Below are 26,650 nucleotides of genomic sequence, written 5' to 3'. Positions count from 1 at the left end.
GTCTCTACATAGTCACCTTGGTGCTGTCTTGAAAAAAGCAGGAACTGGCCAGATAGGCAAGGTGTCTGGTCATGGAACAGAAGAAAGCTATTTGGTAATAACCATGTAGTATGCCTCAAGCCAGAGCTCCCGCCTAGTGGCTATCTACCTTTTCTCTTCCTGACTCATGTGACTGGTGAATTTCACATGCCAAACTCTATCCCACATGTGGGACATCCCGGTGAGGTCGAAGAGCTAGGACCCCAGAGCACAGTGTAACTCATGTCTTTCTCATGAGAAAAGCGTATCACAGTGGAATAAAAGATAGGAAATCCTAACAAGAGGAATGCTATTTAATCTACCCTATTACTTATTATTCACGATTCATTTGACAATGTTGCTCCTTTAGGTGTTAAAAGCACCACGGGACCTGTGGCATATAGTCCAGCGCATCGCAGCCCTGCAGATGCTAAGGCCGGTACCTCAGCAGGCCCCTCCTGGGAAGTGGTCAACAGTTCACTACAGACCCCTGCAGCCATGAGAAGCAGGGTGGGATCAGTGGGGGTGTGGCTAGAGAGGGTTTAGAAGACCTGATTCAGCCTGTGTCCCTGAGGATAACTCTTTCCGAGCTGTACTTCAATAGCATGAGACCAGATTAGATGATTTCTAGTCTTTGAACAGAAACCTAAAATCAGTCTTAATCTTTAGTATTGAACTAAACTTTCCATAGAGATCAGGTAATAAAACCCTCTTGTAGCCCCAGAGAGAGGAGGTCAGGGAAAGTGCACATGGTGTTCCTGATGAGGACGGGTTGGTGAGCACAGGCTCTGTGTCAGGCACTCGGTCAGGGATTATTCGTAATCCTTTGGACAATTGAGAAGAGTAAGTAATAATCTCCTTTTACAGATGAGGAAACAGACTTCAAATGGCTAAATGACTTGACCAAGGTACCACATTGAGTTATCCAGGGAAATCTCCTATCAAAGCCACACATTTTCTTATATATATATTTTTTAAAGATTTTGTTTATTTATGAGAGAGAGAGAGAGAGAGTACATGAGCACAAGTGGGGTGAGGTAGGAGAAGCAGACTCGCCACTGAGCAGGGAGCCTGACTTGGGACTCGATCCCTGGACCCTGGGATCATGACCTGAGCCGAAGGCAGATGTTTAACCAACTGAGCCACCCAAGCACCCCAAAGCCACACATTTTCAAGTGCATTTAGAACTAGGACACAGGTTCGTTCTCTTTGGAACTTTTATAGTTTTATGAGTATCCGAAACATCCAGCAACAGGCTGCTATAAAGACATCGTAGCGTAGCTATAGAATGAAATACCGTGAGTAAAAATGATGTGAACTAAATATATTGTTTTGTGAAAAATAATATAACAAGTTGATCATATAAATGTATATTTAGCCATATAAATACATCAAAGTGTCCACAGTGGTTGAGTGTGGGAGGTAGGATTTGGGATGAATTCCATTTTTCTTTTCTTCCCCATGAGAGTTTCTAAACCTTTTTACAATGAACAACTATGACCTTATTGCTTAACTCTCTTGAGCCTTTGCTCATCTGTAAAATGTGGATAACAGCGGTACCTACCTCCTCGTGTTGTTGGAAGGATTACATGAAAAAATCTGCTAAAATGCTTAACCTAGAGCCTGGTAAACTGTATATACTAAATAAACGTCAGTCACTAAGACAGAAAATACTATTTCAACATGAGTTCTACTTTCTCTTTAATTGTTGTTTAACACGTATTAATTTTAAAAGTCATTTAAATTAAAATTCACGCGGAAGTTTTTTTGAGAGATAACCATCATTCTGGAAGGTAACTGTAGCCACTGGGAGGTACAGCCCAACCAAAGCTGGACTGTAGCCTATTTTTTTGAGGCCAGGGCTTCAAGTACTAAAGTATCTGATGCTATATAATTAATATATAAACTTTACTGAAATGTAATTGCAGCAGAAGCTCCAGGGGGAGACTAAACTGGCTCATTTACCGTGGGATTTAGGCTCTGTCTCAGCATGTCCGGGAGCCTGGTAAAGGCTACCTCTCGTGTATCTACTTGTCTGTGAGACTGAGAATTCTTTAGGGAAAAAACCTAGGGGAACACAGTGCAGACACTTGGGCTTGAATTAATTAAAAAAAAAAAAGGCAGGTTTGCAGGAGAGGGTTGAGTTTGATATGTGTTTACTATGCTTTGGCCAAGCAAGTGGAGTGTTCAGCTAACCAAGATTCAAGGAGTGTAGAGTTGGCTTTAGAAGAGGACGGGGAGTCATACAGGGAAATGTAACAAGAATCTAAGGCTCTCCCTGGAGCAACAGCATTCATGGATCAAAGAGTCTATGGGCCTACTGGCCCCATCTGTTTTAGAAAAGAAAATTTGCTTTCTTGTTAGGTAAATTCCAAAACCAGCTAATGTGGCCTCCAGGATCCAGGGGATGTTGTTAGAATCCCAGAGAATGCTAAATCAGCAACCCTTTTTTCTCACTAATCTACGTAGGGGGAAAAAAGTGCCGCACAAAATCCTCTGCTCATGTTTTCACGTTTCCAGTGTCTTTTCAGGATGAGCCCTGACAGATAGTTGAACAACTGCCCTTTGGATAGTGTATGCAGATAGCTGAGCGAAGGGCCTGGGAATTCTGAAATACAGATCAGATGACATTCTTATAACTTAGTTTTCTTGACTTCTCTAACATTCTTTTATCTGTCAACATTACATATGAAAATTGTATCATGCCCGAAATGTTTATCCCTGCAGTCAAAATCACTCCAGGTTGCAGTCTTAAGTGTATTGCTTTTGCTTTTATTTCATCATCCATCCTGATAAAAACTGGCATAACCTTGAGCTTGAATGTCTACTGTCACAGGATTAGTGTTTCTTCTGGTGACACACCCATTCCATTGGGTAAAATTTGAAGCTGCAGCAGGCTGGAGATGTGACTCTCAGCATCCAGAAAAGGGAAATATAAAAGAGTATGAGGCACAAACAGTCAGTTGTCAGGGTTTTTCCGGTCTCGGTAGGAGCAGATTTTTGCCGTAAACATCACAGGGGTGTGTCATCCTGGTTTTATAAGTCCATTACACACCTCCAGGTGTGCTGATCTTGTGATACATGGCTCAGCATCCATTAGAAGAGAAATCCCGCCCTTGTCTTCCAAAGTGTTCCTGGAAGGACCTAATACCTCATGCAGCTGTGTTCCATCTTATTTCTGTTCCTAAAGAGAGGAGATGGGTTAATAGCTGTATAGACAGAAAATTGTTTTCAGAAGGAGTTGGGAACAGAGCTGTAAAAACATAATGTCTTCCAGACCAACTTTTTATCATCCAGGCAATCATAACAGACACTCAGTATTAGTCAGACAGAGAGCTTTTCTCTCCTTTTCTGATTCCCCTTTAGAGGCTGAATTACTAATATCTCCTCATACTTGGTTTCTCAAGCAAGAGACCCATCTTAATACTTACAAAGTGAGCTTTCTTTATCAATTGTCTTGACTCAAATTTTCCTGTATCTGCTCCTCTCTTCCATCCATGATAATTTTAGATGCTCAGATCTCATTTTCTTCTCATACCCCTTGTCTTCATATTCACCTGTCCAAATAGCTTTACGACTTGGTATCTACCTACATCAACTCCAGGGGTAGATTGGGTTGCTGGGTCTCCTCAATTGTGTGACTTTCCTTCTACCTGTTTGCTTGTGTCTATGGAACTTGATCGCTTGAATCTGTTTAAAAGTTTCCTAGCTTTGTTTCAGTTTTCCTTGTCAAGTAAAGTTCCTTTTCTTATACAAGTTGCAACTCTTCACTGACTTTTGAAAGAAAATGTGTGCTTGTCATTCAGATCCAACCTACATCATTCACGTTTGTAAAGTTATCCTTATTTCACTGAATTAGTCTCAATATACTCACCTTCTTTTTAAGTTCTCTACTGACATTTTTCTTGGATGATTTTTTTTTTCTTGCTGTTTTAAAATTTTAAGCCCTAGCCTTCTAGAGGAGGCCAACCCTCATTCCTAAGAAGAATCATCTGAATATTTGGGGGTCACACTAACACACAAGGCAGCTGGTTCTGCCATAGAACTTTGTTAAGAACTACATAACTTACCACGCCTGACTTCATTTATCAGACATATGCATTCAGTGTCTCCTCCCCCTGAGAAAAAGGAACCAATGGGATCCCAAGGAATAACTTAACACTATAGTTACACCACAGAATCCCGAGACACACAATGTCTTTATTTCTCTCTCTCTTTCTTTCTTAAAATGAGTTTTGCTTTCTGCTCTCTCCTCCGTTAGATGTTTTTTAGGCTTATATGATAAAAGCTGTCTTGTTATTTTCCCTTTCCTTGATAAAGTTACATTTATCTTTTGAGTTGTTTTTAGGCTGTTTACATATATTTCATGTCCGATAAATAACTATTTGACTAGAAATTTTCGGTTGAAATGTTTAGAAATCTTCTACAGAGCTACAGCATTAGAGTAAGGCTTAGATGGGTTTTTGTCCTAGACTGTGTCTGATCTGTTCTGCTCAAAGTTGCAGTGCATTAAGAAGTAATTTTATAATGAAATTGCTATCAGAAATAAAATCATGTCACTGAAAAGCTTTAGAACTAAAAGGAACCTGAGTATTCTAATTTCATTATTTTAGGATGAGGAAACCAAAGTGCAGGGAGGTTGCTTGCCCAGGATTTCAACAAGGAAGGAGGGCAGAGGGCGCCCAGGTGGCTCAGTCGGTTAAGCATCTGTCTTGGGCTCAGGTCGTGATCCCAGGGTCCTGCGATCGAGCCCCACATCAGTCTCCTTGCTTTGCAGGGAGCCTACTTCTCCCTCTCCCTCTGCTACTCCCCCTGCTTTTGCTCTCTCTCTCTGTCAAATAAATAAATAAAATCTTAAAAAAAAAAAAAAAGAAGGAAGGAGGGCATAGCAGAGCGAATATTGCCCCCATGAAATTTAGTGATATCCCATTTATTGGTATTCATATGCTTAACATCAGATCATTTTCCAAATACTCGGGGCTTATTTCTCCCCACTCCCCTGCCCATTTTCTCCATTATAAGGAAAGCTTTCTGACTTCTTAAAGGAAAATATTGGACTTTTGTTTTGGTTGTCAATGTTCATAACATTACAAATACAAATTATTATCCAGGGCAGTATGACTAGGGAGCATAAGTTCTATTTGTTTAGTCACAACAATAAAGCAAGACCTGGAGCTGTTGTTTCTGTTGTTTTTTATCGTCCCCCAAAGAGCTTTTCTCAAACTTTCCTGAATGTACTTATCCCTCCTTCCTTCCCCTTTGGTCACACATTTGAGCTTGCCACTTCTAATCTCCTGTAGGTTGAGAAATATTCAGGTAAATATTGAATGTTAAATAATATTTACTAAAGCTCTTAGTGAGTGATCAAGAACACAGTATAGGTTTTCATGCTGCAGTAGCCCCTTCTCTGTTTATTTATTTAGTTTTATTTTATTTTTTTTAAAGATTTTATTCATTTATTTGTCAGAGAGAGAGAGCATAAGGGGGCAGAGGGAGAGGGAGAAGAAGGCTCCCCGCAGAGCAGGGAGCCCAATGCTGGGTTCGATCCCAGGACCCTGGGATCATGACCAGAGCTGAAGGCAGACACTCAACCGACTGAGCCACCCAGGCGTCCCTTTTTCTGTTTATTTTTTAAATCTGGGTGATGATCTTGAGATCTCCAAGGAAGTGGAGAATAGGACATTTCTCACACTTAACCCTACTGAGAGGGTATCAGTGTTCACCCAGAACACTTGGTTGAAGAGGGTTCCTATCCATGTATTTTGAATGAATCCCCAAAATACTAGTATTTCAACTTACAGGCCTGAGAGAAAACTGAAATTCCACTCTTGCAAACATATTTTAATTTATAATTTCAGATTGCCTCCTATGTTCTGTGATTTTCTTCAGACCAGTAAATGGCTCCATTTAGAGCAGAACGGACAGGGTATACTCATTTCAGAGCCGTAGTGTGAGATGTGCTCTGAAGTCCCATGCTCTTGATCGAGGAGATGAAAGTACTTTTTCAGGGACGCTGGCTTTCCAGGCCTTCCCTCTGCTAAACGGGTAAATGCAAATATCAGAGGATGGCTGGCAGAACAGAACCGCTGGACAGGTCTCTCTTCTTGAGAAATGAAGCACTATTGTTTATAAATGTCAGCGTTCTCCATACAGAGCGGGTGCTTTTGGTTGTTTTTTTTTGCATACTTTTTTCTCACCTTAGGAAGAAACTTTTCTCTCTCTCTCTCTCTGTTTCTCTCTCTCTCTCTGTCTATGTACCCATTTCCAGCTAGTGATTGTAAGCAAAGTAGAGGAGGAAGGCGTGAACTGTGGTGGATCCAGGAGTGACTATCAGTAGCAGAAATCCCAAAAATTCCACCTAGCAACAGCCCAGTCTCACTATTTGCTCTTATTAACAAGGGATGAGGGGAAACAATTGGCAGCAAGACTAAATCAATTTCAAAAGTCAGAACCATCCTGGCTTTGTGAATTCCAGCCATCACTGAGTATTGATTCTAAGAAATACATTTCTTACTTCTCTGATTTCTATGTGTCCGTGGTTACAAATATTCCATTTCTCTGTTTACCCCAATATTAAAAAGTTAATTTCAAAGTGGAGTGTCAAATTGTTTTTGGTATTAGTTTTTCAAAAGAGAATCTTTGTTTTTAATATTCTTTCTTTCTTATATAGCAACTTTCATGTTAACTGAGATTGAGTGCTGTGAAGTTCAATGATTACCTAGAATTCCTCATTTCATTAATTTCATGTGGTCTTTCTAAGTGTTTGGCATTTAATCGATTAGAGCTTGTATATTTGTTCTGGAATATTTTGTCATGAATATATTTACAGACTTGGTTCTGTTTTGTTTTAACGTGATCAGTTGTGGTGTTTGAGGCCCTGAACAACCACAGGCTGGGCTGAGAACCTGCCTTTAGACACTGCTCCTCACAGGCAACTGATCACACGGTTCGAGCCTTACGGGAGCGTCAAGATGGCTGATAAGGAAGAGAGTGAATATTCACCCTCTCTCAAGAGAGTGGTATTTTCAGTCTGTATCATTTAGAAGTAGTATCTGCTGCTTGGTTGTTTAAAATAGATACTATCAACCACGATCCTTTACTTTGGATGAGAGTACTATTTTAGTACTTTTTTTTTTGTATTCCTATAGATTTTATTTTAGGATAAGAGTGACTTTAGCTATCCAAATTTTTAAATCATGTGGTTAGGGCTCTGCAGCTTTTTTTCATCCTTTATCCATCAATATTTCTTGTTCAGAGTAATGCAAATCGGTTGAGAGAGGAGAGAGAGAGTGAGTGGGGGGGGGAGAGAGGAAGGGAGATAATAGTGTATGCTTTTTGAAATAAAGGAAAAAATACATGAACAGAAAATAAACATGTAAAAAGAAGAAAAAGAGAAAAGAAAAGTAAATATGATTTGAACTGTAATAGGAGATGGAGCTAGATTTCTGTATTTTTCATGATAAAAACTTTCATGAAAAAATTTAAGGACATGCTATGTATTTTAAATAATGTTTTTAAAAGTATTTAGGCTACTGGAATCCCTGGTCATGGAATAAACTAATAACAGAATTTCAAAGCCATCATTTTAGGGGAGAAAAATGATTTTAGATTTTCAAGTGATTGTGATTCTGTTTCTTGACACAGAATCCAACAAAAGAGCTGAATGCTATATTCCTAGCCTCCCCTCCGCCCCCCCCCCCCCCCGCCCCAGGCTGTTGGTCGGTGTTAGGAATAAGAGCAGAGACACAGCAGGAAGAAACACAAGGGGAGCAGGACTTAGGAGGTGGACAAATCATTTTTTTTTACCATAGCTAAAAAAGCTCTTAGGGTACTGTCAAAACTTAACCTGAAGCTAGTCTCTGGGAATCTATGACCACCTTAGAAAATAGGGAAATGTTTAGATTGTCATTTCAAAACATCTTGGTCACCAAAAGCTTTGCATTTATTATTAAGATCTCACAAAAATAATGATTTCACTCTGCCACGTTGACATTGTTTATTCCCTATTGGCTTCTGACTCTGTCCTTCCTTCTCATTGCTCAACTTGGTGCGCTGACTTTGCCAAATTCCCAGCAGCCTGACATGCCCAGTGTGATCTCAAGTTGGCCCCGCTATCCTGTGTGATTCTGTGTTATTGTTTTACCCAGCCCTGGCTTTCCCACCATCTAACTTTTGGGTCCAGGACTCATGAACTTTGAATCTTATATTGTTCCAAATGGGCTTTCTCCCTAGGATGAAAGGACTCCTTTAATTCCCTGGGAGAATGTAAGTGTTTAGCTTTGGTCCTTCCCTCCCGGTCATCCCTATTAAGGGTCACCAGCTAAGACACTTAGTGACCTGTTCTTACCTGCATTTCTGTGCTGCCATTTTTTGGTCACCCTACCCACTATGGTATGCATTCACTTTTTAGGTCTCATCTACTTCATGGAGTGTCACAAGAATTGTATACCCCTTTCTGCCATTTATAGTGTCTAATACCCTCATGCATGATTCAATCGGCCCAACAATTGTTAGAACAAATTGTATACTTGTAATTGTGGTAAGCATTTTGACAGACATTACAGGACAAATATGTCAGTGTTATTGGCTTAAAGGAGATAATTTTATTCAGTATCATTGATATAAAAGTTAAATTTGTGGGAATGGATTGGCCCTTTTGTACAAAACACACGCTGCTCTGCTCCAGCACACGACTAGAGGAAAGCTTTCCCAGGAGGAGAAGCCCTGATAGAGGGACTACAATTCAGTCGACTCTGACATTTTCTTAGTTGGACTTGTCTTCTTGTGTATTGCCTCTGCTCCTTTATTCTGTGTCCTGCCCCCACTTCCTCCAGGCCAATTGTACAACAAAAATCCCTTCTCTGATTGAATTTAGCACGGTGGATATAGTCTTTCCTTCTCAAAACGTATTATTAAGTAGTAGGTAAAACAAAATGTGAATAAACAACAACAAATCCTCACACCTTACTGCGTGGTTTGCCAGTGGTGGTGGTGTGGTTGATAGGAGGAGAGAGCAGGGAGTTTTGCAGAACAAGTACATGTCAAGGGGGTTGCAAGTCATGAATAACACATCACAGTTCAAGGGCAATTCTTTCCTTTGCTCTTACGGGCTCCGGCAGGAAAGTAGTCCTCCAATTCTAAGAATACTAGCAAAAGGAGAAAAGCATAATCCAAGCTAAAATCTCGCACCTTCTAGGGCAGCATTTACCGTAGAGCTTTCTATGGGTCGGAACACATGTTCAGCTTTACTAGTCTCTACTTCTCACTCCCTACCTGCCTGGTCGCCATGGAGACCATTTTGTTTTCCAGAATTCTGGAATCCAACATTGCGAACAACATTCTCCATTGAAGAATACACAACAACTGATAAAATCAAGCCTTTCCTTATTTTAAGCCTTCTAAGCGTGTCTCAGACACAAAGGGAGATTCATTTCAAATTGTTCTTCAGGTTTTGCCTACTTCACACCTGATTTAAAGGCAGTGAGCGTTAAATAATACTTTATTGCCTTCTGGATTAGGTTTTCAGTCCTGCCTATCCAAATAACTTTAAATAAAAGACGGATGAGCCTAGAATTAATCACTCAAATATGCAATGTACAGTGTTAATGTCTGTTTATTGAAGTTTCCATATGCAGACAACGATGGTGGAATATTGTGACAAGTAGTCTAGCCTTCCCTGACAGCCCCTTTATTGGCTATTTGCAATCAAGTAGCTACTAAACCATATTCCCTTGTAGGCTGCAGGGTCATTGCTTCGATTCTGATCAGGACATATCTCTACCGTAATGGTCTCCTACTCTCAAGGACTCAATCTCCGGACAACTGTTTCTAGGCTCACACCGAGAATTTTGGAATGAAGGTAAGAGTGCCAGCTGTCCCTTTCTGAGAGCATTTTCCCCATAGTAGAGGCTGGACATGTTTCTCTGCCTGCCCATTCTTCACTCTTACAGTGTCCAATGCACCTTGGCTGTTGACCCTTTTCTTGGTCCTTTGACTGTATCTATCTAGCTGCCTAGTCAACTTGTAAAGCTCTCCTGAGTGCTTATTGTTTGCATGGACTTTGATCTTCTTGCCGCCTTCGCGTTTTGGATGTTTGCCTACTTGAATTTGGCCTCACCTGCTGCCTACCTTTCTTGTTCACACAGAGACTGCTTCGTGGTCTTGAAGTCCTTAATCTGCGGCCACTCACGAATATAAAGAGCCAGCTGCTTTTTGGATGACTGTGTGATGATTTCAGAATTGTCTGTCTGCAATTATCGTGTCCTTTCTGAGAGTATCCTTGTAAAATCCAGTCTCTCCCTGTGGTTGTAGCTGCCTTGCTTAGTTTTCTCTATAGTACTGTATCAGATACATCATGTGAACTTCAGTCTTTATATACCTGTTTCAAAAATCTTGAAATGAGATGTGCTTGATTTGGGTATGAGAAGACTGATTACCATTTAAGAACTCATTACTGACTGGATCATTATTGGAATGAAGAATCGTGCTTAAGGGATTTCTTTTGAAAATAGAAATGAAGTATCGTATGTTTGGTGTCCATGGCAGCCAAACCCTTACTTGTGAAGAGGTTGTGATGTTAATGCCTGTTTTTAAATTAGGTTTTGAGAAGTTGGAAGAGAGCATGGACTGGAGGGAAAATAACTGAGCGTCAGACAGACTTAGGTTTTCACCCCAGAACTGTTTACTTACTCTCTGGGGTAAGGCATGCCACTTAACATTTCTGAATATCAACTTCTTCCAGACTCCATGCAGTTGGTTAAAGAATCAAGTGAGACAATATATGCAAAAGATCTAACATAAATGCTTAGACCAAAATAGGTATTTAATAAAATTACTAACCCATATCTTGTCTTATCAAACCCTTCATTCTTTACATGGCCACTGCCCTACACACAAATTTGATCATACTAATTTCTTTCTTTGACCCTTCAGTATCTTAGAATGAAGTAAGAGCTGTTAGAATGGAGATAAAACTCCTAAGCATGACCACAATGTATGATTTTACCCATTAAGGTACCTGAAACATGATGGTGTGCATGTTATAGAGGCCATTTTCTCCTAAGATGGTCAGATTTTCAGCTGGAAGGATAGACAGTGATGGGCTATCAAAGGGAGAAACTAGCATAGCTTCTCCGAGTGTGCAATATACATTGTTTATTGAAGTAGAAATGGACCACTTATGGCCTCAGTTCCCATGCAATTCCTGGAGGGCGGTAGTGGACATTGTCCCTTGGGTGCATGCTTGGAGATCTCAAGAGAATAATTTTGCCAAGTCTGTGTGTTTCTATGTCTCATTTCTTTGTCTCTCACCCTCTCTCTCACTGCATCTCCTTCATCTGCTCTGTTTTTCCACACTGGGAAATTCTTCCTAGACTAGAGTTAAGAAGCTGTCTCTAAAACACAATGCATTCTCCCCAGGTCTATTCCCCATTGACATGAGTCTTAATATTCCCCCTGAGTCATATGCTTTTGAACATATTTTTTGGTTGTGCTGTTTTCATTATTTTCCTTGGGCCATCCCTTACCCGAGCCAAATGAATTCATAGATTGAAGGTATAGGGGAGAAAAGAAAACTAGAAATAAAAATACATTGGTTAGTATTTCAAAGAGAGCATCTCATCATTTAAGAGTAATTCCATCACACTGATACGTTCTAGGACCTATTGACCATGCGAACAATATTTATGTGAGAAAATGTGTTCATAATTTTAGTCAAAGGAACTAAAATTTATTAGGAACATATTACCTGCTGTATGTATGTAGTACCGGGTAGATTGCTTCCTGTCATCCCATTCACACGGCTACTAAGTAGCAAAATTGAGGACTGTTCCAGCTCTGTGCTGGCTGATGAGGAGGGCCCAGAGCAAGAGGAGGTGATGAAAACCTTCAGGGACACTTCTCCAATTCAGGCTTGCTTCCTGTCTTGTTTTCCTGCTCTCTTGAGCTTTTCCTTTTCTTTGTAATCAGTAGTAGCCTTGTCTTTCAGCAAGGATTTCTCTTCTCCCTTGGGGACTGTGATAGAACAGAGTCTCTGTAATTTTTGACCTTATCCTCTGTCTCTGAAGTTAGTAAATAGATTTCTGTTACTGTTGTTGTTTTTAGCAAAAATGGGAAACAGGTGAGGAAAAAAATTAACTTTTTCTGGTCTGGTTCTGGTCCTTTCACAATTTGCTCCCAGGAAAGAATTTGTGCGCTAGTCTACATCAGGGGGACCCACTTCCAAATGGGTTGGGAATTATATCCTGTCCCATTGCTCACACCAGAATTTAGGCCCAAAACAGCTGAGTGAAGACTCATCTTCATGTAGGAGAGAAGATAGAGTCAGTTTTTATAAGAAAATCCATCCCAGACATTGTTTCAGAGGTCGGTGCAGGCATTCCAATGTGAAGGTGGGACACCTTTGGGAGAGGCACAAGAGGAGGAGATAGGGCAAAGCCTGTGAGGGATAGAGCTGCCCTCCCATTTCCTCTTTATTCTCAGCAATCTTTCCTTAGCTCTGTAAGCCTACCCTGGGTTATTTTGGACTGGTGTGTAAAACAGAGATGAGTAGTGGAAAAAAGATAAAAAAGGAAAGTAGAGGAATTCCAAGGATAGGATTGGAAATTCGATCAGCCATTTGGCTAGACAGATATTGAAATTAAAAAGTTGTGCATAAGTTAGTTGAATATATATTTGGAACCACCTAATTGGAAAGTTGGGCAGCATCATGTTTTCTTGGGTCAGATATAACTGATACCTGACTCAGTTTGTCAACTTTCCAAAGAACGTCTTCCTGATTTTTGCTTTTGAAATCTTTGCCTTTTCCAGCGTTTGCCACCCAATGTTCATACTGAATGTATTGGCCACCTTGGTTCTATAATGTTGTATTTGGGGAGTCATGGAGGTCAAGGTCTCACAGAGCATTTGGGAAATGAATGAGATGGGTGTTTTCTGTAGTTTAATGTAGCAGAAACTTGATGATTGAATATGTCCAAGGCTGGCTGGTAGGAATAATAAGAGCCCCCATTTGTTAAATGTGTTCCCTGTGTCAGGCACTGTGGTTTTCAGTTCACATGCAGTAATTCACTTTGTGTTCAAAACAATTCTGTGGAATACCATCATAACACTATTAAAGCCCAGCTGGAGCAGACACACCTATGAGATATATAGGGAGATAGGGGCTGACATCGAACAAAGAAATCTCTGATGGACAGAATGACAATTAACAAGGACCAAACAAGACAGAATCCATTATTATACATATAATGGAAGGAGGTCAGCCAGCAAGTGAGGAATAGATCATTGAGGCAACTGGTGCCAAAGACTACCAAAAAAATAAGGATCTCTGAACAAAAATCCATGGTTCTTAGGGAATAGGTAGGTAAGCTTCCTGTTAGGAGTTTCTAAGAAGACATCTAGCATTGATGACTGTCTCCCAGTATATTATTCCAGCTTCTTTGCCCCACCCTTTACAATTCCACTGAGTGAAACACCTACTTAGATTCTGGTATGTGTGGTTTTCTAGAGCTCATGAAACCATAATATTAATAGTAATCCAGATTGCATTGTACATTGGACTGTGAGCTTTGAGCACTTCCATTTTTAAACAACCCTCATTATCTCCAAAAGATCTCAAATGCTTGACAGGTTCATGAGTATATTGTAAAATGTTTGAACCTCTGTACTTATAATACACAAACATCCCTATAAACATTGTTCATGCCAGAGCCTTTGTGTGCTGTGATATGAAACTAGTGGTCAGGCAGAAGGACAGTTGAAATCCTCTTGAAACATAAATATATTGAAGATTGCTAATGAAAGACTAATTGATGCTAATAGGAATTAGTCAATTTTAATACTGTAATTTGTTCAGTGTCGCAATAGCAATTAAGAAAAAAAAAAGAAAAAGGTTGAAATCTCTAAATTCTATGTTGAAAGATTCAAGGTTAAGATAAGGTTGTAGCATAGCTTGTTTTTTAACATTGTTAAAAATAATGATCAAGTTAATTAAAATCGAATTATAATGGTACCATCTAGATAGACTCATGACAGCCAATTTAATGAGTTCCTTTGAAGGTAGCAATAATAATTAAGCTATTTTGAAACCAGCTCAATGTTTTATATGGACTCTCTTGTGCACATTTCTTTCATGTCCCGTTGGTCAAATTTTGTAGCAGGGTATTTAGACTGTGGACTCTAGAAATAGCTGCGGCCCTGACTGCTCTGTGATGAACTATGTGTGCTACTTGAGAAAAGTAGTTACAATCCGTGTATGTTATCCTGCTCTACACCACTTTTCCACCCTCAAAGAACACTGGTAACACCAACGGGGAGGGAAGAGTCTAAAGCAAAAGCCCCCAATCTTTTCTCAACCACTGGGGACTCTTCATGTCAAAGTATTTAAAAGGCTTCTCTCACATGAATAGTTGTTTAGTGTCCTATTGATTAACCAAAGGTATGACGAAATTCTATGATTTGAGGAGTAATTTGCATTCTATAAGTCACAACTTCTGCATACGTAGGGGAAATATTAGTGAGTTCTTGTTTAAGTCTATGATTTTTTAGTTCTCAGACAAAGCTGCTATATTTTGTTCTTCTCTTCCCTTCTCTTCTCAGGATTGGGCTGTTGGTATTAGAAATCTGGAAAAAGATAGGTCCCCATATTTTGGCAATGATAAGTCAATATGAGCAGAAAGCTGGGAAAAAAGAGAGTTACCATGGTGTACATATCGACACACCTGACAACCTACTTGCTCTTTGCATGAGGATGTTTTTCTTCTAATTTACCACAAATTCCTACTTCATATATTAGTTTTTGTAATTGGAACAAAATAAAGGTAAAGGAAGAATGAAGCTGGATATTTATTTTTTGCCCCTGATTCTGTGAATATTGAGACTTTACGTAATGAATAACTAAGGCTGTTTATATAGTAAATAAATCTTGACTTTACTAGGCTCAGGAGTGACCAATGATGTTAGTAAACATTGCTCAATGTAGATAATTTATTAATCTTCTTATTGTAGCCTTTTAAGTAAATAATTTATTTTTTATTTTAAAGCCTCATGATTGCTCAAAAACCACACAAAATTCTGATAAATATCCATAGGTTGAGTTATTAAGGCTCATTAGTAGCCTAATAAGGAGTTATTACACAAATTTGTCATGGTGTCGTAGGTTGTTACAAAGCTGATGTTCATAGACTATTAGTTTACATTTGAGCACAGTATATGTCACCCTGGAAAGGGCTATTTTTGTAGGTGATCCCTGTGTCTATTAAATAAAAAACGCAATCATAAAGTCACTAATCTTAGCTCGATAAAATTCAAATGCAATTTTTTTACTATTAATGGGTTGTTCATGTATACATTACAAAGTTATGTATTTCAAAAACATAAGCAGTAATTACAAAGTCAAGATGGGTATAACATGGTCAATTAATTATATTCACATTAAGAGTACTGAATTTTTGGCCTGTTGGACATTATGTTTAGAAATCCGTTTCCTTGATGGGGCACCTGGATGGCTCAGTTGGTTAAGCGACGGCCTTTTGATTTAGGTTTAGGTCATGATCTCAGGGTCCTGTGATCAAGCCCATTACACTCTGTGCTCTGCATGGAGCCTGCTTCAGATTCTCTCTCCCTCTTCCTCTGCCCCACCCCCAGCCCCCACCCCCACTTGCTCAAGGTCTCTTTCTCTCTCTAAAAAATAAAAAATAAAAACAAAAGAAATAATTTTGCTTACCAAATAATCTCAGAATATGATAACCTATTAAAAGGAACTACACGTAGATAAGGCTAAATTTAGATAAGCATTTTAGTTCTAAAGCTGACATCTTTCATTAATAAAATTAAGGATCAATATTGCTATAATCTTCTTTCCATTGAAATATTAACATAAATCCTTCATCTCAAAAATTCTAAATTAAAATTATCTTTGTGTCCAAAATGTAACCCCTTTGAGTCTAATTTTTAAAAAATACACTAGGGGACATCATGAAGAGTTAATAAGTCATTTTATATGTGGCAAGTAGCTTAGTCTTAACTACTTGTCTTACAATATTAATTTTATAAAAGTTTTAATGAAATGGACATTTGTACAGTGATCCTCCAAAAGGAGAGGAGAGATGGGGGAAAAGGTTACTTTTGAATCACTTCATAAGCAATTAAAGTTAGAGATTAAACTGGAGAGACTTTATTGTTGTTTCAGGCTTTCCCAGTGTGTAGTGTTCAATCCAGAAAATATTTCAGTGTTTACAAACTGACTTTCAGAAGATTTGATACTATCACTAAATTTCTGTCATTTATTTATAAATAGTGAGTGTTTTTTCTATTTTCATACAACTCAAAACCAGAGATTCTGTGCAATGCATGCTAATAAAAACCTCACATGGTAAGTACCTGGACAATGTTCCCATTAAATAAATTCATTGTCTTCTGGTCTATAAAGAAATGCATTGAGAATTTAAAAAAACAAATGAACATAAAGATAAGATGTCAAAATGTCTTTACATACTGGTCAAAGTCAAGGCTAGCATCTGTCTAAAGCAATAATATAACATTACCATATGAAGAGTTAAGTCTTTTGTTTGTCTGTGAAGATAATGCCATTAACTTTCAGAGGCCAGATATGAGCTGAGAAAAAACTTCTGTATTGTAGCATTATTTCTGCATTATGTTAGAGGGAAAAGGACAAATGTACTCTAAACCTTTTTAATTTACTCATTCTCGGTGGTTGAGTATAAATTTCATGAAGGCACAGATTACATCTGACCTGACTTTGCATTTTGCATAGGCCTTGCATTTGGGAAATGTCAAAAAACATTTTTGGCCTGTGTAAAGGAGCCATCCATGTACATATCAAATGGCTACTTCCTCAAATTTGCTCATTCCTCCCAATATTTTTTTTCTTGAAAAACTATCAGCATTGGGCTTAACTACACTTCACTTCTAATTCCTTGTATAGTGCTATAGTATCCACAGAAGTTTAAAGAGACATCGGTAGGGACATGGATAAAATTTACATTAATAACGGACATTTATATACTGGTTAAAATCTAGGCTTTAGTCTTTAGGTTCTGAGTTTCCACCCAGTAGGATCAGTGGAAGTCCCCATCCCCACCGAGCCTCTCACCTACCTCTCATAGGATATGGGCATCTTATGTCTCCTCCTTGAGAGTTATTGGTATTTTCCTGCCACATATCTCTGTGCCAATGTCTGTTCTCTTACCTGGTGGCCTTAGTCTGGCCCAGGGTTGGACGTGGAAGCTGGGTTTGATCTTGCTGTAGTTGCACATTGCTTGTACAGATGCTGAACACCCCTTGCTCCCAAATGAGACAGGAGACACTTTCTCTAGCTGATCTTAGAATTGTTTTATTGGGCTCCCTAAAGGGTGATCACATTCTCTGTCATTTGTTTGGTTTTGAAATCCCCTTTCTTGAGGAATTTGGAATCATTTTCTCCAAGTTTGATTCAGAGGACCCTTGAAGGGGCTCATGTAATGTCCCATCCAAAAGCATCCTTCTTCCTTGAATATGCATCAGTATCTTGGGCTGAAGTCTTGAGAATTCAATTTACATCTCATGGGACAATTTCCACTAGAGCTGCTTAAGCAGTTTCTTTTACTGGTCTCCCTGTTTATGAATAAAGCATGCCAGGCAGAAAGTTCTCCACTGAAGCCTCTATGACGGATGGAGAAAGCCCAGCATTCAGAAACCCCACCATTTGTCCTCCTCAGCCTCAACCCCAGTTTAGACCACCTTTCTCCCAGCCTAACTTCTCCACTCTTGCAAAGTCAGCCTTCACAAACTTGCTTGCTACTGTTTCTAAACTTTGAAAAAGTTAAGAAATTTGAGACAAGAAAATAAATGGAGAAGATAATAACTTTGTAGTCTTATTTTTTTTTTGTCTGCTCAATAGCCCACATCTTTTAAAAATGCTAATTTTAATTCTAGTATAGCTAACACAAAGCATTATTTTAGTTTCAGGTGTACAATATAGCAAGTCACCAATTCTATACATTTTCAGTGCTCCGCATAATAAGTGTACTCTTTAATCCCCAGACCCCCCACCCACCTTTCCTCTGGTAACCATCAGTTTGGTCTCTATAGTTAAGAATGTTTCTTGGTTTGTCTCTTTCTCCCTCCCACCTTGTTCATTTGTTTTATTTCTTAAATTCCACATATGAGTGAAATCAGATGGTATTTGTCTTTCTCTGACTTATTTTGCTTAGCATTATACTCTCTAGCTCCATCCATATTGTTGCAAATGGCAAGATTTCATTCTTTTTTATGGTTGAATAATACTCCATTGTATATATATACTACATCTTCTTTACCCATTCATCTATCAATGGACACTTGGCTGCTTCCATATTTTGGCACTGTGAATAATGCTGCAATAAACATAGGGATGCGTGTGTTCTTTTCAATTAGTGTTTTTCTTAATAGCCCACATTTGAACTCCCTTTTGGTCACTGTCTTCTTGAAATATTCTGTGAGTTTATTTTGAGAATCTTTCAAAAATCACATTATCTTATTGATTTTCTAGACAGTTTATGTTTGGTAATTTTCCAAATATCAAAGAACTAAGTATCCCCAACTCTATTCTTTACATAACCAGCCTCTATCTTTTTTATGTCTTAAAAAACAAACTTCTAATTTAAATTTTTCTTCAGTTTTACATCAAGATCTTAAAAAAACCCAGTAGTCATTTCTTAGGAACTAATTTTCAAGTTTGTAAATTATCTAAACCACTTTCTGTTTTTTCTGTTATTTCTACCTGCTCTTTGGCCAACTCACTGTTCATTAGCACCTCCAACTGATGGTGAACATAGCAACAAGAGGGAGAGCAATTATTTTGCTATTTGTTGGAAACTTGAATAAAACGTTTGGTAGGATAGGACATTAAAATTAATATCTAAAATAGTATTTAAAATTGGTCTGTAGGAGGATTACAATCTTCTTTGTCATCAAAGAATGTAACAATAACAATTATTATCAAGTATTTAACCAGTATAAATGATATGAGAGAGAAAAGCTTTGTTGTCCTTTGCATAGGAAGATGTTGCTGCTGACACATAAGTGAAAAGAATCCAGAATTTGAACTCAGATGGCCTGGATTCAAGTCTTATCTCATTCTTCAGTAGCTTATGTGATCCTGAACAAGGCATATATGGTGTTTCTCTCTGTTCTCTCTTCTGTAAATTGTAAGCAATAACAGATTTTTCATGGGGCTGCTACAATGAAAAGACATCACATATAGGAAGGCACTTTAAAAACTGTAAGGGATATTTCTGTTATTTTATTATTTTTTCTCATTATTAATGTGTTTGAATGAATTTGATGCATTTATACTTTCTTTAATTTTCACACAAGGTAGCTTACTAAGTTGATGGTTATGTCTGCACTCTGTAACACTAATACATTTTATTGTCCTTGATAACCCCACTAGTTGTAAGTGACTTAGAGTAATGACCTCAGCCCCAGGTCTCTAGTTAATTAAGATACAATCCAAACCAGGAAAATAACATTTGTTCACCACGGGATCACTTGCACTTGTATCCGTGTTTATTGGTAGTATTAATAGGTTAGCTGAGTATCTCAACTCTATTTTCTATCACTGAGTCAAATAACCATAATGAGGATCTTCTCTAAGTTTGAAAGTATCTGAAGATAGGTAAAGCAGGCAATGCAGAGGGCAAGAAAAATCGAAAAATGAACATCCATTATTTAAAGAGCTTAGAATCTGATGAAAATAGGATGAAAGGAGGATTTCCTAGACAAATGATAAGGCTTGGAATATATATGACATTGCCGTTAGACCCATGTAAAGGACCCATTGATAATTTACTTTCTGTCTGCTTGAGTATAAGGCATAGGAACCTATTTTTAAAGTTACACATAATTAGGTAGCCATAAATAAATGGTTCTTGGGACAGAATGGTTTTATTTCAGTGGTAGTATTTAATGTTCTGCAAAATGCAAACTTAATGAGAAGATTCTGACATGAGAATGAGTTTGCAATCCACAAAAAGGTATGGGTATTGAGAGTAAGCCCATTTTGCTGTTACTCAGGTACTCAAATGGAATTAGATTTTTAAATATTTTAAGTTTTATCCCAGTTTTATATTAAGAGCTGAGTCCACAAGTGGGAAGTTGCATGTCTGGAAGAATGTTTCACCTCATGGATGTGCATGTGTGACATGAGTGTGCATGGTGTGAATGTGTATGTAAGTGGGGGGGGGCTTGTACGAGCATGGACGCCTGTACTCATGGGTGAGTGGATAAAGGAGAGAGGATGTGGTGAGCTGACATGTGAATGACGGGAAAATGAAGGCTATCTTAGAGAAATTATGAGTTAGCAAGAACAAGGAAACTCTAGTAGAAAGCAAGAGATTTAGAAATGGCCACTGAAAGTATAAAGCAGGAGATTTTTCTGGGAGCTGACTTGGGGGGTGGGGTGGGATTCTGCACATCTTGGAAGGGAGACTTTAGTTCTTTAACAGAATCCAGTAAACTCCCGAGTCTCGGTTTAAACAGTATCAAAGAAAACCATTTTAATTGGAAACTGAGGTTTGAAATTGGGGCCCAGGCAAAAAAAAAAGCCTTACTTTGGTCAGTAATATGATTCAAACGGTTATATAAGACAGATACACACAAAGAGGTGAAGAGTCACTTAGACATATTAAAAATGTTAAACATATTAAAAATGTTAACAGTACTTATCTCTGAATGGTTACATCATGGCAATTTTTAATTTCTTTTTTTTATGCTTCTTTGAAGTTATTAGTTTCATGAGTTAACATATATTAATTTTGTAATTAGACAAAAAACACCCCACTATTTTGAAAATAAATTTAATCATGGACTTTTTTTTTTTTTTTTTTTAATGATCTAATCCAGGAATCTAGGGATGATGAAGTGTGACACAGGCTACCACCAAAATATACCAATTAAATAAGAGTATAGTGATGGTTGATATTATACTCCATGCAGAATCTAAACAGGTACATAACATGCTTTACTTTTAAAGTCCTTGCCTGGGGTGCCTGGGTGGCTCAGTCAGTTAAATGTCCGACTCTTGGTTTCAGCTTGGGTCATGATCTCATGGGTCATGGGATCGAGCCCTACATTTGTTCCGTGCTCAGCAGGGAATCTGCTTGAAGATTCTCTCCCTCTTCCCCTCCCCCAAGTCACTCTCTCTCTCTCTTTCTTTCTAAAATAAATAAATAAATCTTTAAAAAAAAAAAAAAAAGCCCTTACCGATAGCAGGCCTGTGATATGATGGAATTACAGAGTCAGGAAGGACTCCGATACCACAGTAGCCCTTACTTCTTTTGTGTTTCCTCTCCTTTATTATCTTTCTCACCCAGATTTAGCTGGATATTTTTGATCCCACCATTTTAATGTAGTAATACATCCCTTTTCCCTGAATCATGTGATCCATAGTTTTGGGGGTGGTAGGCATGAAACTCCTTCAAATCTCTTCCAGCCTTTTTTAGTTAAGACAAAACTAGATTTTCTCAAAAAGGAACTTCAACCAGGAAATAAAAAGAAAAAACAAAACCAGACATTTTGAAATTGACATGTTTTAAAGCACAGCCTTCTATCTTAATACTGAAATCAGATCTTGGCATGTTCCTGTACCCACACAAATTCTGCATTGTTGGTGAGAGCCTGAAGGAAATGTTAGGATTTTGGCAGTTGTTGACTATTCAGTTTTGTTACTATGTTTTTTGCCCTCTTAGGAATGTATGTTTTCCCAAAAGAAAACATAATTAAAGAGTCCCAGTGTCCGATATTAACAGGCAAGTGGGTAACATGACAATACATTACTCTATGTTAAGGTCTTCAAAGAATCTGGCAAGGAATCTGAAATTTTTCAGAAAAACTGAAATTTTTAAAGTAGTAAAGTGTATTAAAATGTATTTTTAATTCATATGTGTTTTCTTTTCTTTTTTATTTTATAACTGGAAATTTGTACCTCCTAATTCACTTCACCTATTCCCCCCCTCCATGTGGTTGATAGTTCCCTCTGACTTAGGTACTTGAACATTAGACAAAGTGATTGTACAAACTCTTGTTGAGGTTCCTCTAACTAAATTCCAGTCAAAATGGCCAGACAGAAGCAGCATCCAGGGGGCTTTGGAGATGCTCTTCTGTCCTTGACTCTGGCAATACTGATCTCAAACTTGTCCAAATGCAGTGAGTGAGGCCATTATCTTCTCTCTCTCCTCCTGCTCCTCTTTCTTCCCTTCCTATTGCATTTCTAGGTCCCTGAAATCCCCCTGGTCCTAGAGGTATTAAACTTTTCCCTTGTAAATCTGAGGTCCCTCAAACCCTGCCTGCCTTTTCTACTGACGTTCATAGACCCTTCTTCTGAGGGTATCTGTGACTTAGGAATCTTTAGGAAAGTTAGCCCTCACTCTTGAACCATTTGTGGGTTTTGCAGAGTTTATCTCAAGCATGCTTTTAACTCAGTATCGAGCTGACTGCTAAAATTCAGCTTTAAGTGATGCGCTGGCTAAGTTCTCCCTAGATGCTCTGGGAATTGAATGGCAGACGCCATTTTCCCTGGAGTCTGGATCAGTCACATCAGCATGATCTTTTGATTAGAATCTTTCACATCTCTGTTTAAGAGTTTATTTCTCCTTTAAAGTTGCTAGAGTCTGTCTGAGGGATGTCTCCCAGTTCTGATTAATACAGAAGTAAGAGAGGAATAACAGACTGAGTCCACTGAACAGCCAAGCATTTTCTAATTTGGGTTATACTCTGTTGTAACAAAGATCTTTGCTAAATCTCTAAGGGGCTTCTACAAAAGGAATACAGTGACCCTTATCTTTCTACAGAGAAGTGAGAGGGAAAGCCAGGGACTTTGGTAGATATACTTCCCCCATGCTTAACCCTCAAGTGAGAATCTTCCTATCCTTCAGTTGTACTATCTAGCTTAAAATAATCATGTACATCACACATATCAATGAGGTGATGTCAAGTGGAAAGTGTGGAGACAGAGTCAGGAGATGTGAAGGGCAAGGTTTGGGTACAAGGCTGTATCCAGAGGCATGTCCTAACCTTTTGGATTAGGGACTACCCAGTAACCACCCTGAGTTTAATTTTTTATTGTCTTGAGTCTAAATTGCTTGGGGTAATAATTGTTAGGTCCTGAAATAGGTTACTGATGTGATAGTTTCCTTGTCTTTTTTAAATGTCACAATCTTGAATCATACTTACTGACACTTGTCTTCCTGAGGCTTTGGGGTCCATCAAATGTGTGCAGATTTCATTTTGGTTAATTTCATTGTTTTCTGGCTTTCATCTAAAACTGCCTATTGGCATTTACCTGCCGGGGTGTAGCTGAAACACGTAAAGCCATATGGGTTGATAAAGGTCATTTAGTCCTACCAATTAGAAAATAAGCTACATTGCTTGTGGTTGGGGATTCCACGCACATTTTTTAAAAGGAAATGCCAAAAGAAAGGTTTTTTTCCTCCTTGCAGAAGTTAATTTGATTCATTGAAGGGCTGAGAATTCTCCAGCCAGAAAATCAGTTTTTTAGTGGGGCATCAGGCTGGGACCGGGCAGATCCCCAAGAAGAAAGACTCCAAGAAAGAAGATAAAAGAAAAGAAAAATAAGTGTCTACACAGGCTTTTACTTTTGTTGTTTCTAAATTTGCATGTGCGCTCTTCCTCCGTATCACTGGAAATTCCTAATGAGAACACTCTCATTTTGTGTCTTAAAGAAACTTAGTGATGATTTTTAAGCAATCTAAAGCAGAGATCTTTATAAAGCTTTTTGAAGTAATTGACCTTCCAGGTAACTTAGATTGTAAGATCTAGATTTGAAATAGGCATTTTTGGTGGTGGTGGGAAGAGAGGGGGTTGCATCAGCAAAAATTTTACTATTCTGTCCCTTCTTTCACATTGTGCAATTCTGAGAGCTCTTAAACATGATAAGGAAGTGAGTATGCTTTGCATTTCTCTAAGGATCTAACTGAGGGCATCCATCTAAATAACCATTTCTAGGAATGCAGGTTTAATGACCCAGGTAATTCTGATTGGAGAAATTAGATTTTACAGAGAGAGCTGAGGGAAGCAAGTGAAACCTGCGTGTGGGGTTTGGCCAAAGAAATGCAGAACTCCTGGAGGGCAGGAGACATGTATTTTCCATCCTTCTCTGCACCCAGAGCGCCAGATTTGTGACCGATACGTATCTTTGGTATACAAGTAATGAAATGAGTAATGTCAGCTGCGGAGGGATGGAGGCAGAGCAGGCTCTGGGGTAGCCCGGCGCCCGGCTATGTTACTCATGCTCCGAGATAACCTAGCGGTGAGACCTGGGGCCAGGACACCGCTCCTCCCGGCCTCCCCCGTAGTGCGGCTCTAGCTCTCGAATCTTCTGAAGCTGCCAGTTGCCAAATGAAATCTGAAACCCTGGGCTGCGTCTGAGGGTTGGCCCCGCTCAGTTGTTCCAGCCTCTTGTACTGTATATTTACACATTCACACACAATCACTCTTTCTAACTTCTGTGACTCTTTGCGCAACTGCTAGGATTTCTCAAGTGCATGTGGCAACTCAGCCCAGCTCCGGGGGAAACCGGCGGGGCTCCGGAGGGTCTCCAAGACCGGAGGAGCTGTCAAGACTGCGGTGGGGACAGGAGAGGATCGAGGCGTAGGCGGTGGTGGGGGGAAACACCCACAACTTTCCACCCCCGCCGCAGCTCTTTCGGCCGCTGAGCATTTCCTCCGAAACCACAGCTGCGGAGCCACCAAGTGCATGAGGCGCAACACTTCCCCTTGTTGTGGGAAGTAAAGTAGCCGTCCCTCCTCCCTTTTTCTTTCCCTTTTCCTTCGGCTTGCCCTGGGAGCCTTACCCTTTGGAGCAGCCACGTCCGGCGTCCATCGTGTGCTCCGGGCAGGGTAGGTGAAGCTGTGCGGGGGTGTGCGCCGGGGCCACCGCGGGAGGCTGAGATGTGGCCCGGGTGGCGCGCGGGGGCGGCAGGCACAGCTGCCTGCGACAGGGAGGGGAGCTGCTGGGGGCGAGGAGGGATCGCGGGAACCCGGTGCTGGTGCAGTGTGTGTGTGTGTGTGTGTGTGTGTGTGTGTGTGTGTGTGTGCGCCCGGGCGCACGCACGTTGGGAAACAATGTCTTAATTTTTAAAAGGAAGAAAAGGAGTAAGATGGTAGTATGTGTTTCTGGCCTTAAACGTAGATGGAATTAATAAAAATTGTGCAGTTCAGCTTCCTTACTATCCATCCTTCTTTCTCCATCCTCTCCCCACCTTCCCTGTTTGTTTCCTCTAGTGTCTTACGAGAGCTTCCTAGATAACAGGCACACAGAGGTAGGTTTTAATAATGAACATTTTTATTGCCAACGTAAAATAATAGGGGATCTTTGGTGAATTTTAAGCCACCCAAAAGATTTTGTTTAGATTTTTGAAAAGTAACTTTTTTGAAGACGTTATCTATCCTCTCGAGTATAAATAGGTAATTTGTTGTCATTAAAAAAAATAGTGTGGACTGTATTTCTTTTATAAGCCCCCAATTTAGAAGGGGAGATATTACTCTTTGCATAATATTTCTTAGAGATATTAAGTTTTCAATAGCAATTACTAATAGGTAGCCCAGACTCCCTATATGTAGTTTGTGACCATTTAATTCATTTGAACTAAGAGGTAATCTCCAGACTATTTGTGTTTCCATCATAGTTTTTGTTACTCTTTTTTTTTTAAACCTTAGCAAGACATCATCATTTCATCTCTTTCTAAAAAGAGGAAATACATAAATCATGCTGGGTATTTGAAATATAAAAGTTCTAAGGGGTTTGCTTATGCATAAGTAAAACAACGTGTGTTGCTGTGTCTGCTAAGGAAGACAAATTAATTGAAAGCTGGGGATATTTACAGTACAGTTAAGAGCTTTACTCAATTACTGAGAAGATGGACAGACAGATTAAATACAAACAATCTGTCCCCTGATTCTTTTTTTTTTTTTTAAAGATTTTATTTATTTATTTGACAGAGATAGAGACAGCCAGCGAGAGAGGGAACACAAGCAGGGGGAGTGGGAGAGGAAGAAGCAGGCTCATAGCAGAGGAGCCTGATGTGGGGCTTGATCCCAGAACGCCGGGATCACGCCCTGAGCCGAAGGCAGACGCTTAACGACTGCGCCACCCAGGCGCCCCTGTCCCCTGATTCTAATTAGAACTCAAAACCAACCCTTAAGGGCAAGAATGGATGTTGGCATTAAGCTGGGCATCATAAAACACGGAGAATTAATATATTAGAAAAAGCCAGGAAACAAGTATAGAGCCACATCAGACTTGTTAAGATCTCGCTCTCCCTTTTAAATTTCTTAATACTTCCTCTTTCTGGGGACATTTCAACTTCTAAGGGATCCCAGTAATACAACTCCCTTTTTTGTCTTTCTTGAGTGCCTGAGTTTTAGGTAAGAAGTCAAGGAATCTGTTCTTTAGATCCATTACTTAGTTGTCAGAGAATTCACCTTAGACATCTTGGAGGACTGAAATACTGGCAAAACTTTAAAATAAATAACATTCTCTTTCCACTCAGCAGAGGTATGTTCTTAGTGGAAGACATTTAAGTGAGGATAAAGGATAAACTATGAGTTTTTTAGATCTGGAATTTAGTTTGAGGTAT

The 26,650-nt window shown here is 39.2% G+C and overlaps 1 protein-coding gene and 1 long non-coding RNA gene across 3 annotated transcripts in view; one reads left to right on the top strand and one right to left on the bottom strand.

Annotated features, from left to right (window-relative positions):
* Positions 1–1,009: 1,009 nt before the first annotated feature.
* Positions 1,010–25,055, bottom strand: LOC123788048 (uncharacterized). Its single transcript, XR_006778404.2, has 3 exons — positions 24,866–25,055; positions 11,765–12,030; positions 1,010–3,202 (listed from the first exon to the last, which is right to left on the bottom strand). It is a non-coding gene; the product is annotated as an uncharacterized LOC123788048 (long non-coding RNA).
* ARHGAP24 (Rho GTPase activating protein 24) overlaps positions 24,517–26,650 on the top strand; it is a 484,542-nt gene continuing 482,408 nt past the window's right edge. The window contains exon 1 of one of the 2 annotated variants that reach the window (XM_087864013.1): positions 24,517–24,911. The gene's annotated coding sequence lies outside the window, so the exon portion shown is untranslated. The remainder of the gene's footprint in view (positions 24,912–26,650) is intronic. The other variant, XM_045791049.2, reaches the window with a different exon arrangement.

This window comes from Ursus americanus, chromosome 8 (assembly GCF_024610735.1).
Source record: "Ursus americanus isolate L20-20 chromosome 8, mUrsAme1.1.p, whole genome shotgun sequence".
In the NCBI taxonomy this organism is placed as follows: Eukaryota; Metazoa; Chordata; class Mammalia; order Carnivora; family Ursidae; genus Ursus; species Ursus americanus.
The sequence above is the reverse complement of the archived record's forward strand: the minus strand, read 5'-3'. Positions and strand labels throughout refer to the sequence as shown.